Source organism: Bos indicus x Bos taurus, chromosome 18 (genome assembly GCF_003369695.1).
Source record: "Bos indicus x Bos taurus breed Angus x Brahman F1 hybrid chromosome 18, Bos_hybrid_MaternalHap_v2.0, whole genome shotgun sequence".
Classification (NCBI taxonomy): Eukaryota; Metazoa; Chordata; class Mammalia; order Artiodactyla; family Bovidae; genus Bos; species Bos indicus x Bos taurus.
Genome location: NC_040093.1, coordinates 4,210,637 through 4,221,436, shown reverse-complemented (window position 1 = coordinate 4,221,436; position 10,800 = coordinate 4,210,637). Strand labels below are relative to the sequence as shown.

Sequence of the window (10,800 nt, the reverse complement as noted above, 5' to 3'; positions counted from 1 at the left end):
CCATCCAGTTAGTGTTAGGAAAAATTTAACGATTCAAAGTGAGTACTTAAGACTCAGGATCAGTGCTAGCCCTCCTGATAACTCTGTAATGTCTCACACCTGAAGGTACTCAAGAGATTTGATGAAACACGAGGCAAGTTAGGAGTCAGCTTTTACAAAAGAGCAGATAGAGGCTTTAGTTACCTAGTGAATAGGACCTGCAAATCAGAAAGAATTTTACCTAATTGCCTAACAGTCGATTAGGGCAAGAGAATTTTATTTAGTTTTGAGATTTCTAGGATGGGGGCAATCAAATTTTGAATTATTTTCCACGGGGACTATGAAGAGTGCCCCTGTTTTAATGTTATACAGGGACCTCTGACCTCTGTCTCAGGGCACCGAGCCACCACAGGCCCGAGACTGCAGAGGACTTCTGTCACCACGAGAGGGCGCTCCAACACAACAGGCGCGGACACAGCCGGGCTTGCATCATGAGGAAGGGAAATTAACCAGGTGTTTCCTGTAATTTTTTTAACTGAAGTATAGTTGATTTATAAGGCTTCCCTGGTGGCCTTTTTTGAGTTTTATAGGGGGACCTGTGACCGCTATCTCAGGGCGCCAAGCCTGGCCTGGCCTGAGACTGCGGAGAACTCCTGTTGCCACCAGAGGGCGCGCCAACACGACAGACGTCAGCAAAGCCCGCCTTAACGCCAAGAAGAGGGGAAACTAACGCCTGTTGCCAATACATTTCCTTTTTTAACTGAAATGTAGTTGATACACAATACTGTGGTATTTCAGGTGAGAGTAGGTTAATTCACATTTACGTGTTTACATATATGTACTCTTTCATATTTTATTCTTTTTAATTATAGGATTATTAAAAGACATTAAATACAGGCCACTGTGCTATAGAGTAAACTCTTCATCTCCATGTTATGTACAGTATTGTGTGTCTGCTAATCCCAGATTCCTAATGTGTCCCTCCCTCCATTTCCACCTTTGGTAACCATATGTTGTTTTCTGTGTTTGTGACTCTGTTTTGTACAGAGATTATTTGCATTATTTTTCAGATCACACATATAAGTGATACCAATATAATATTTGTCTTTCCATTTCTGCCTTACTTCGCTTACTATGAAAATCTCTAGGCTAAGTCGCTTCAGTCGTGTCCGACTCTGTGCGACCCCATAGACGGCAGCCCACCAGGCTCCGCCGACCCTGGGATTGTCCAGGCAAGAACACTGGAGTGGGTTGCCATTTCCTTCTCCAATGCATGAAAGTGAAAAGTGAAAGGGAAGCCGCTCAGTCGTGTCCGACTCTTCGCGGCCCCATGGACTGCAGCCCACCAGGCTCCTCCGTCCATGGGATTTTCCAGGCGAGAGTGCTGGAGTGGGGCGCCACTGCCTTCTCCACTAGGTCCATCCACGTGGCTGCAAACGGCAGTACTTCGTTCTTTTTAGTGGCTGAGGAATATGCCACTGGACATATATACCACTTATCTACTCATCCATGAAGGACATTTCAGTTGCTTCCATGTCTTTATGGCCACTTCTTGAACCCCAATAGTAAGGTGCCTTCTGTGACAACATGCAACCCAATTTTGGAAACGCTAAAGTTGAGAAAGAATGTGCATGTAGACAAACTGCCCATCCAGCTAGTTTTAGAAACTAAAACAATAAATAAAGCTTGAACAGTGACTACTCTGTTAATTAAAAAAAAAAAAAAAGGAATTCTACTGCTCAAAGTGAGTACTTAAGAGCCTTGGGACCCGTGCTAGCCCTCCTGATACCCCTCTAACGCCCCACACTTGAAAGCGCTCAAGAGATCTGATGAAACACGAGGGAATCTAAGGGTCAGCTTTTGCATATGAGCAGATGGAGGCTTAACTTACCTAGTTAAAGTACCTGCAAATCAGAAAGAATCATATCTTCGTTGCCCAGTTCTCCATTAAGCAAGGGAATTTTTTTTTCAATTTGGAGCTTCCATAGATGGTGCTAATAAAATTTTGAATTATTTTCCACGGGGACTATGAAGAGTGCCCCTGTTTTAATGTTATACAGGGACCTCTGACCTCTGTCTCAGGGCACCGAGCCACCACAGGCCCGAGACTGCAGAGGACTTCTGTCACCACGAGAGGGCGCTCCAACACAACAGGCGCGGACACAGCCGGGCTTGCATCATGAGGAAGGGAAATTAACCAGGTGTTTCCTGTAATTTTTTTTTAATTGAAGTCTAGTTGATTTATAGGGCTTCCCTGGTCTCAACTAGTAAAGAATCCGCCTGCAATGTGGGAGACCTGGGTTCGATCCCTGGATTGGGAAGACCCCTGGGTGCAAGGCTCCCCACTCCAGTATTCTGGCCTGGAGAATTCCAAGGACTGTATAGTTCATGGGGTTGCAAAGAGTCGGAAACGACTGAGAGACTGAGCGACTGCGTTGATTTACAACGTTATGTTAGTTTCTGGTATTCAGCAAAGTGATTCAAATATAAATATATCTATTCCTTTTTTCTGTTCTTTTTTCATTATGGGTTACTGTTATGCTATATAGTAAATCCCTATTTATTTATTTTATGTATGACTGTATCTGTTAATTCCAAGCAATGAATTTCTCCCTTCATCGTTTCCCTCTTTGGTAACCATATGTATGTTTTCTGTGTTTGTGATTGTTTTGTAGAGATTTGCATTATTTTTAGATCACACATATATGTGATACCAATATAATATTCATCTTTCCATTTCTGCCTTACTTCGCTTACTATGAGCAAAAATCTCGAGGTCCAATCACGTTGCTGCAAACGACAGTCGTTCTTTTTAGTGGCTGAGGAATATTCCACTGGACATATATACCACTTATCTACTCATCCATGAAGGACATTTCAGTTGCTTCCATGTCTTTATGGCCACTTCTTGAACCCCAATAGTAAGGTGCCTTCTGTGACAACATGCAACCCAATTTTGGAAACGCTAAAGTTGAGAAAGAATGTGCATGTAGACAAACTGCCCATCCAGCTAGTTTTAGAAACTAAAACAATAAATAAAGCTTGAACAGTGACCACTCTGTTAATTAAAAAAAAAAAGAAAGAAAGGAATTCTACTGTTCAAAGTGAGTACTTAAGAGCCTTGGGACCCGTGCTAGCCCTCCTGATACCCCTCTAACGCCCCACACCTGAAAGTACTCAAAAGAGTTGATGAAACACGAGGGAATCTAAGCGTCAGCTTTTGCATATGAGCAGTGGAGGGTTAAGTTACCTCGTTAAAAGTACCTGCAAGTCTGAAAAAATTGTATCATCATTGCCCAGCAGCTGATTAAGACAAGAGAAAATTTTTTCAATTTGGATCTTCCATGGATGGTGGTAATCATATTTTGAATGATTTTCCAAGGAGACTATGAAGAGTGCCTCTGTAAAATTTTAATTTTATAGGAGGACCTCAGTCTCCGCGCGCCAAGCCAGGACTCATGGAAAACGGCAGAGGATGTGTTAGACCACCAGAGGGCGCTCCGGCACCGCAGGAGCGAGGAAAGCCAGTCTTGCAGCGGAAGTGAAACCGATCAAGTGTTGCCTGTAATCAGATGGTAAAGCGTCTGCGGGAGACCCGGGTTCAGTCCCTGGGTTGGGAAGCTCTCCTGGAGAAGGAAATTGCAACCCATTCCAGTACTCTTGCCTGGAAAATCCCATGGACGAAGGAGCCTGGTAGGCTACAGTCCATGGGGTCGCAAAGAGTCGGACATGACTGAGCGACTTCACTTTTCACTTTCTGAGTCGTTGAGTGAGAGCAAATAGAAACAATCTCAACGGACAGTGGCTTTTCCCCGCCAGGCCGCAGAGTAGAAAAGTTCGGATATCTTAGTAACACATTGAGAAATACAAGTGTAAGGATTGCATTGTTCTCTTAGCAGAAGGGAAAAAAAAAACCTCTGAATTGTGAAAACCCAGCCATTACCAGTTAGAGGGTAAAGCAAGTTCACAAGGTCGGGGGTCAGTTTGGAAATTAAGATGGTCAGGAGTCTAAGATCCTCCGCGGGGGTCCCATACATATTAGCCAGCTTTTTGTGTAGCGTTTTCAATGCTGATGAATACAATGTGTAAATTAAAGGCAAGGCAAGCAAATAGCGTCTTAGTTTGGAAGGAGGAAGGGGGAAACAGAAACACCAGCTAAAAAGTGTCCATTCTTCTTTTACGAGCTCATGGCCGTATCAAATAGTGCACTGTGCTACCTGGAGATCACCACCCAGGTGTGTGAGCCAGGGGCACGGTTTCCTCAGACAATCCCCATGGGAGTCAGTTAGGAAGAAAAGTCAGAGTTTTGCATCCGGCTAGGAGACAAAACCGGAGAAGGCAATGGCACCCCACCCCAGTACTCTTGCCTGAAAACTCCCATGGACAGAGGAGCCTGGTAGGCTGCGGTCCATGGGGTCGCTAAGAGTCGGTTATGACTGAGCGACTTCATTTTCACTTTTCACTTTCATGCATTGGAGAAGGAAATGGCAACCCACTCCAGTGTTCTTGCCTGGAGAATCCCAGGGACAGGGGAGCCTGGTGGGCTGCCGTCTCTGGGGTCGCACAGAGTAGGACACGACTGAAGCGACTTAGCAGCAGCAGCAGCAGCAGGAGACAAAACGCATTGTGGCAGCGTTGCCACCAACCTGACCACAGCATTCTCTTCCATTCCAGCTCACTGTGTTATCGCCTGTGCCTGAAAGAATGCCTTAAAAACTGTAGATAGGCTTAGGACATTTGCAAATGCACGTGCTGAGTCACTTAAAACTGAGTTCCTTTTACGGTGTGTTGTTCAGTCGCTCAGTTGTGTCCGACTCTTTGCGACCCCATGGACTGCAGCACGCCAGGCCTCCCTGTCCATCACCAACTCCCAGAGCTTGCTCAAACTCATGTCAATCGAGTCAGTGATGCCATCCAGCCATCTCATACTCTGTCTTCCCCTTCTCCTCCCACCTTCAACCTTTCCCAGCATCAGGGTCTTTTCCAATGACTCAGCTCTTCGCATCAGGGGGCCAAAGTATTAGAACTCCGTGGTACTTGGAGCAGTCTCAAGGCAGGTGAGTGAGATCTCATTAGATTTCCACAAAATGGAAAATGTGTTTTTCTGTGGTATGTAGCGATGAAGATAGTGGGCATTCTTGTCTTGTCCTTGATTTAAATTTAGACTCTAGTGTTGTTTGTATTACAGCTTCTGATATTTGCTCACTGGGATCCCAAATTGGGGGTTACCTATCAGTATTCTAAAGAACTATCACTTCGTATTTGGTTATGTGTTAAAATGAATAAATATTAAATTGTGTCAAGAGTATCTGGGAATGATCATGTGATTTTTTTTTTTCCTTAGCTCTGTTAAAATGATAAGTTTCATTCATGATTTCCTCATTTTGGCCATCTTTGCATTCCTAGGATAAACCCCAGTTGGTCAAGATTTTTTTTTTTTTAACTTTTGGCTGCTCCACATGACATGTGAGATCTTAATTCCTCAGCCAAGCATCAAACCCGCAGATTTTTGGCCACTCGATGAGGTGTATGAAGTTTTTTTAATACACTGATAAGTATCATACAATTTTTAAGCACTTCCTCCTAAAACACAGTACTGTGGTAAAAAATGTGATGCTAATCTGACTTCCTTTCCCTTCTAAATTAACTCGATCTGTTGCTTGGATGTGCAAATAATTATTTTCCCCTAAAAACACAGATGAATAGTTTTCCTAGACTGTGTATTACTGACGAGTCTTCTTGGCCAATTTCCTACTTACATACTTGGCTCTTCAATTTCAAATTCTTTCTTTCAGGAAAGTTGGTTAGATTATGGTTTGTATTACTTGTTCTGTTCCATTGTTTGGGTTTTCTTCTTCAGCTATTTCTATTGTGGTATTTCAGGTCTTCTCTGTGTCTCACTCATCCCTATAACTTTTCATCTCCATTCAAACCAGATTTTTTTTCTTCTTTCCATCATCAATTTCACTTGCTCTGTTTTCTGTGAGTCTGTTCATTCTTAAGCTTAACTGGCATTTTGTAAATGCCTTTTTTTTTTTTTTTTAAGTTTCTAATCCTTTTTTGACCCTTGTTGGCTCTTTACATGTCATGTTTTCCCTCATTCATCTCTTTTCTGAGATTTCCTAACTTTAGATGTTGGTTGGTTGGTTGGTTTTTCTTTTTTTTGGCTGTATGCAGCCTGTGGGGATCTTAGTTCCCCAACTAGGGATCAAACCTGCGCCCCCTGCATCAGAATTGCAGAGTCCTAGCCACTGGACCCCCAGAGAAGTCCCTGTTTGTTGTTTGTTCATAACAGCTTTTGTTTTATTACTGTGATTTAGAATAAGAAATATATGTTTGGTTGATCCCATCTGGTTGTATTCTAGGGTTCCCTGGGATTCCCTTAGTTTTACCAAGAGTATTGTCTGTAGGTATTTTTCGTTGCTGTATTTGCTGGGTGGGCTCTTTTGTGGGGAGAGTGGGGGTGTTTAGTTTGTGTTTGGTTTTAAATAAAGGAATTAAGGAGATTCTAAAACAAGTCATCCTTTTAAATATTTTAAAATTATCGAAATATGGTTCATGTATAATATTGTATTAATTTTTGCTCTACAGCAAAGTGATTGAGTTATACATTCTTTTTCATTATTGTCCGTTATAGTTTATCACGGGATATTGAATGTGGTCCCCTGTGCTGTACAGTAAGACCTTACTGTTTATCCTTCCTGCACATAATAGCTTACGTTTACTCATCCCAAGCTCCCCATCCGCCCCACCTCTTGGCACCACCGAGTCTATGTCTGTGAGTGTGTTTACGTTTCATAGATAAGCTCATTTGTGTCGTATTTTAGATTCCACCTATACGTGATATCATATAATATTTGTCTTTGACTTACTTCACTGAGTATTATCTCTAAGGGGACTTCCCTGGTGAGAGACTCTCGCTCTCAATGCAGGGGCGACCAGGTTCAATCCCAGGTCAGGGAACTAGATCCCACAGGCCATAACTAAGACCCGGAGCAGTCATGACAATGTTACAGAAATGAATATTTTTAAAGTAATAACCTCTATGTCCATCCATGTTGCTGCGAGTGTCGTTTTTAAAAAGTCGCTCTTACCTCTCTCTAAATGTACTCATTATTCCTTGAAAATGTACTCATGATTTCCATTCATCCGTTCAATTGTTTAATCATCAAATGCCCGTGAACCTACCACATGCACAGACGTTCATATAGACACATACGATTCGATCGACAGGCATTCATGTAGACACGTGTGATTTGATCAACAAGTCTGTATCAGATGCTAACAAGACCGAGCAAGGAGCTCGGAACATACAGCAGATGCTGCCTATACATTGCAGAGCAAAACAATTACTCATGTTTTCTCATCAAATCAAAGGCCCGGGAAGAGGAGTATAAACAGTTGGCACGTGGTTCCGCTCTTTCTAGAGCTTTTCTCACAGTGCATTTTGAACATCTGGGTGCTGAGTCAGCCAGTTATATCAGATTATATGGCTCCCTCCGAAGTCCATCCCATTTGTGTCCACCCCCGTCTTCCGTTGCAAGGTCTGGAACAAGAAAATCTACTGAACCAGGAAACTGTTTAATTAATCCACTGTTAACTGGGGGAAATAAGGCTTTGCATTTTGCTCTGAACCAGGGTTTCTTGGCTTCCCAGGTGGCTCAGTGGTGAAGAATCCGCCTGCCAATGCAGGAGACATGGGTTTGATCCCTGGATCGGAAAGATCCCCTGGAGGAGGAAATGGCATCCCATTCCAGTATTCCGGCCTGGAGAATCCCATGGACAGAGAACCCTGGTGGGCTACAGTCCATGGGGTCAAAAAGAGTCGGACACAACTTAGAGACTAAACAGCAACAAAATCTCCTTAGGCTGCCTCACCTGTCCCCTCCCACGGAAACCACAGTAAGGACTCTGCCCCCTCATCATGTCCTCACTCCTGTCTGCCTCCTGGCTGAGCTGGTGCTGCCCTGGGGCATGGTGGGCTCCCCCTTCTTGGGATCTGAGAATGGAACCCTGCTGTTTTCACTGCTCGCATTTCTGACACCAAACATGTGTTGCTGTTTTCCCACACCAACCACCAGTTCTCCGATCCTCCAGACCCCTAATGAGTGCCCCCAGGCACCCATCATCTTACCATCATTAACATACAGAAAGGCATTCTCAGGACTCGAGATTCCAGGGTTTTCTGAGCTATCTTGGATGAAGACCAAATATTGAAACAAATGATGCTCTTCTCACTTCCGTCACTCAGGAAATGACAAGGGTTTCAGAAACTCTGTCAGGAACTGGGGACAAAGATCAAATACATATTTCTTACTGCATAATAAACATACTATAATAATAAACTATGTTTTCAATGGCGGTGGTCCCCTGATTTGGTGGCTTCACCATACCTGCTGCTGCTGCTGCTGCTGCTGCTAAGTCGCTTCAGTCGTGTCCAACTCTGTGTGATCCCATAGACAGCAGCCCACCAGGCTCCCCCGTCCCTGGGATTCTCCAGGCAAGAACACTGGAGTGGGTTGCCATTTCCTTCTCCAATGCATGAAAGTGAAAAGGGAAAGTGAAGTCGCTCAGTCGTGTCCAACTCTTAGCAACCCCATGTACTGCAGCCTACCAGGCTCCTCCATCCATGGGATTTTCCAGGCAAGAGTACTGGAGTGGGGTGCCATTGCCTTCTCCTCACCATACCTGGATAATAGCAAAGCCTCTATTTTTAAAACAAGGAGCAAGGACTTCCCTGGTGGAGCAGTGGATAGGAATCCACCTGCCAATGCAGGGGACACAGGTTCGATTCCTGGTCTGGGAAGATCCCACATGCCGCAGAGGAACTAAACCCATGCACCACAGCAACTGAGCCCACACGCCTAGAGCCCGTGGTCCGCAACAAGAGAAGCACCGCAATGAGAAGCCCACAAATCGCAAAGAAGAGTAGCCCCACTTGCTGCAACTAGAGAAAGCCCAGGCAAAGCAGCAAAGACTCAGCACAGCCAAAAATAAAGTAATTGAAGGAAGTTGCTAAGAGAGCAGATATTTAAAAAAAAGGGCGGGGGGACAAAATTATCCTCAGTTGAAAAACCATTGTTCTAAATTTGCCTGTCAAAGTCATTTACTTATTTTAAACACAGAATAACTTTGCAAGGAAGAATGACATTATATATGTTCCAAATTCTAAAATAATCTATGCAGGCTTCCATCCTGATACCTGTTAGAGTCATTTATTTATTTTATGCACAAGGTAACTTAGCAGGGAAGTGTGACTTTATATTTGTTCCAAATTCTAAGATAATCTATGCAGTCTTCTATACCAGTTAAGATACTTACAACTACATCAGCAGGGTTATATAACAATCAGTGGTTCATTATCACAAGCTTGTTTAGGAAACTTTTCTCCATTTCAAAAACATGGTTTGCAGCTTTCCATCAGCAGAATTTTTCACCACAAACATACTCACATAGTTGCCTGTTACTAACCACTCCAGTGTTCTTGCCTGGAGAATCCCAGGGACGGGAGAGCCTGGTGGGCTTCCATCTATGGGGTCGCACAGAGTCGGACACGACTGAAGCGACTTAGCAGCAGCAGCAGCAACAGTCATCATTTCAAGTTTATAAACCTCCAAACTATTTAAAATGATTTAAAGATGTTGTAAAAGTGTAATCTTTTGTGATGGCGGTTTATGGAGGAAATGTGTTTGGACTCTAAGACACTGAGTGTGTAAATATCTGCTGGCTTTTTTTCTTTGCTGTCTACGCAGATGACTATCCCAGTGTTCACATGGATCAGCCGTTTCTGTACTTGGAAATTGTCTGCCAAATGGGGAAAGAATCTGGAAAACAGTGGATGTTTTACTCTGGGTGTGGCCATGAAGGTGTTTCTGGGGGAGATGAACATTTGAACCAGTAGTCTGAGAAAAGCAGATTGCCCTCTGTAGGGTGGGCCTCGTCCAATCGGGTGAGGGCCTGGCTAGACCAAGGCTAAGTAAGAAAGTATTCCTTCTGCCTGACTGCCTTTGAGCCAGGACATTGGTGTTTTTTTCCCTGCCTCTGGACTCAGATTAAAATATGGCTCTTCCTTGGTCTTGAGCCTGCCAGCCTTTGAACAGCCTCTGGGGGCTTCCCTGGTGGCTCAGATGGTAAAGAATCTGCCTGCAGTGCTGGAGACCCAGGTTCAATCCCTGGGTTGGGAAGATCCCCTAGAGAAGAAAATGGCAACCCACTCTGATATTCTTGCCTGGGAAATCCCAAGGATAGAGGAGCCTGGAGGGCTACAGGCTATGGGATCGAAACAGTGGACACAACTGAGTGACTAAACAACACACCATGTTATCGTCATCCTAAGAGCTATGCCCACCGGATGAGCAACCTTTCAAGCGTAACAGCACAAACTCCCAAATGAGTTCGTCTGCTTCCCAGAACACCTCTAGCCCAGATACCCTAGCTGTGTTCACTGGCTCTCCAGAAGATCCACAGATGAGCCCGTCTTCCTTTAAAGTATATATTTGCATGCCTCCACAACGACGGTTTAATAACCCTAAGAAGAAGAATGCCTTTCCTCTAACCTTTTTCCTATGTTCCAGGCATTCTTCCAAACCTTTCAGAGGCTGAGTTCCGACCTCTGAACGGGAACTATGACTCTATCACTCCCAGTCTGGAATGTAGAGCGTCTGAGTCCACGCCCACGGGGAAAACCTCTCTGAGATTGTAGCGATCCATTTCTCAAGAGCATATTGACCAGACCCAGGATTTTACGATAGTATAAATGAGTAAGTCAACCTGTTCCTGTTTCATGGACGCTGATGAGAGATAAGAGACTCCTGGGTCAGA

General features: G+C 44.1%; 1 long non-coding RNA gene across 1 annotated transcript; it reads right to left on the bottom strand.

The window, feature by feature from the left end:
• Positions 1 to 7,127: 7,127 nt before the first annotated feature.
• On the bottom strand, positions 7,128 to 8,256 carry LOC113876022. Its single transcript, XR_003506376.1, has 2 exons — positions 8,114 to 8,256; positions 7,128 to 7,525 (listed from the first exon to the last, which is right to left on the bottom strand). It is a non-coding gene; the product is annotated as an uncharacterized LOC113876022 (long non-coding RNA).
• Between the last annotated feature and the right edge of the window lie 2,544 nt (positions 8,257 to 10,800).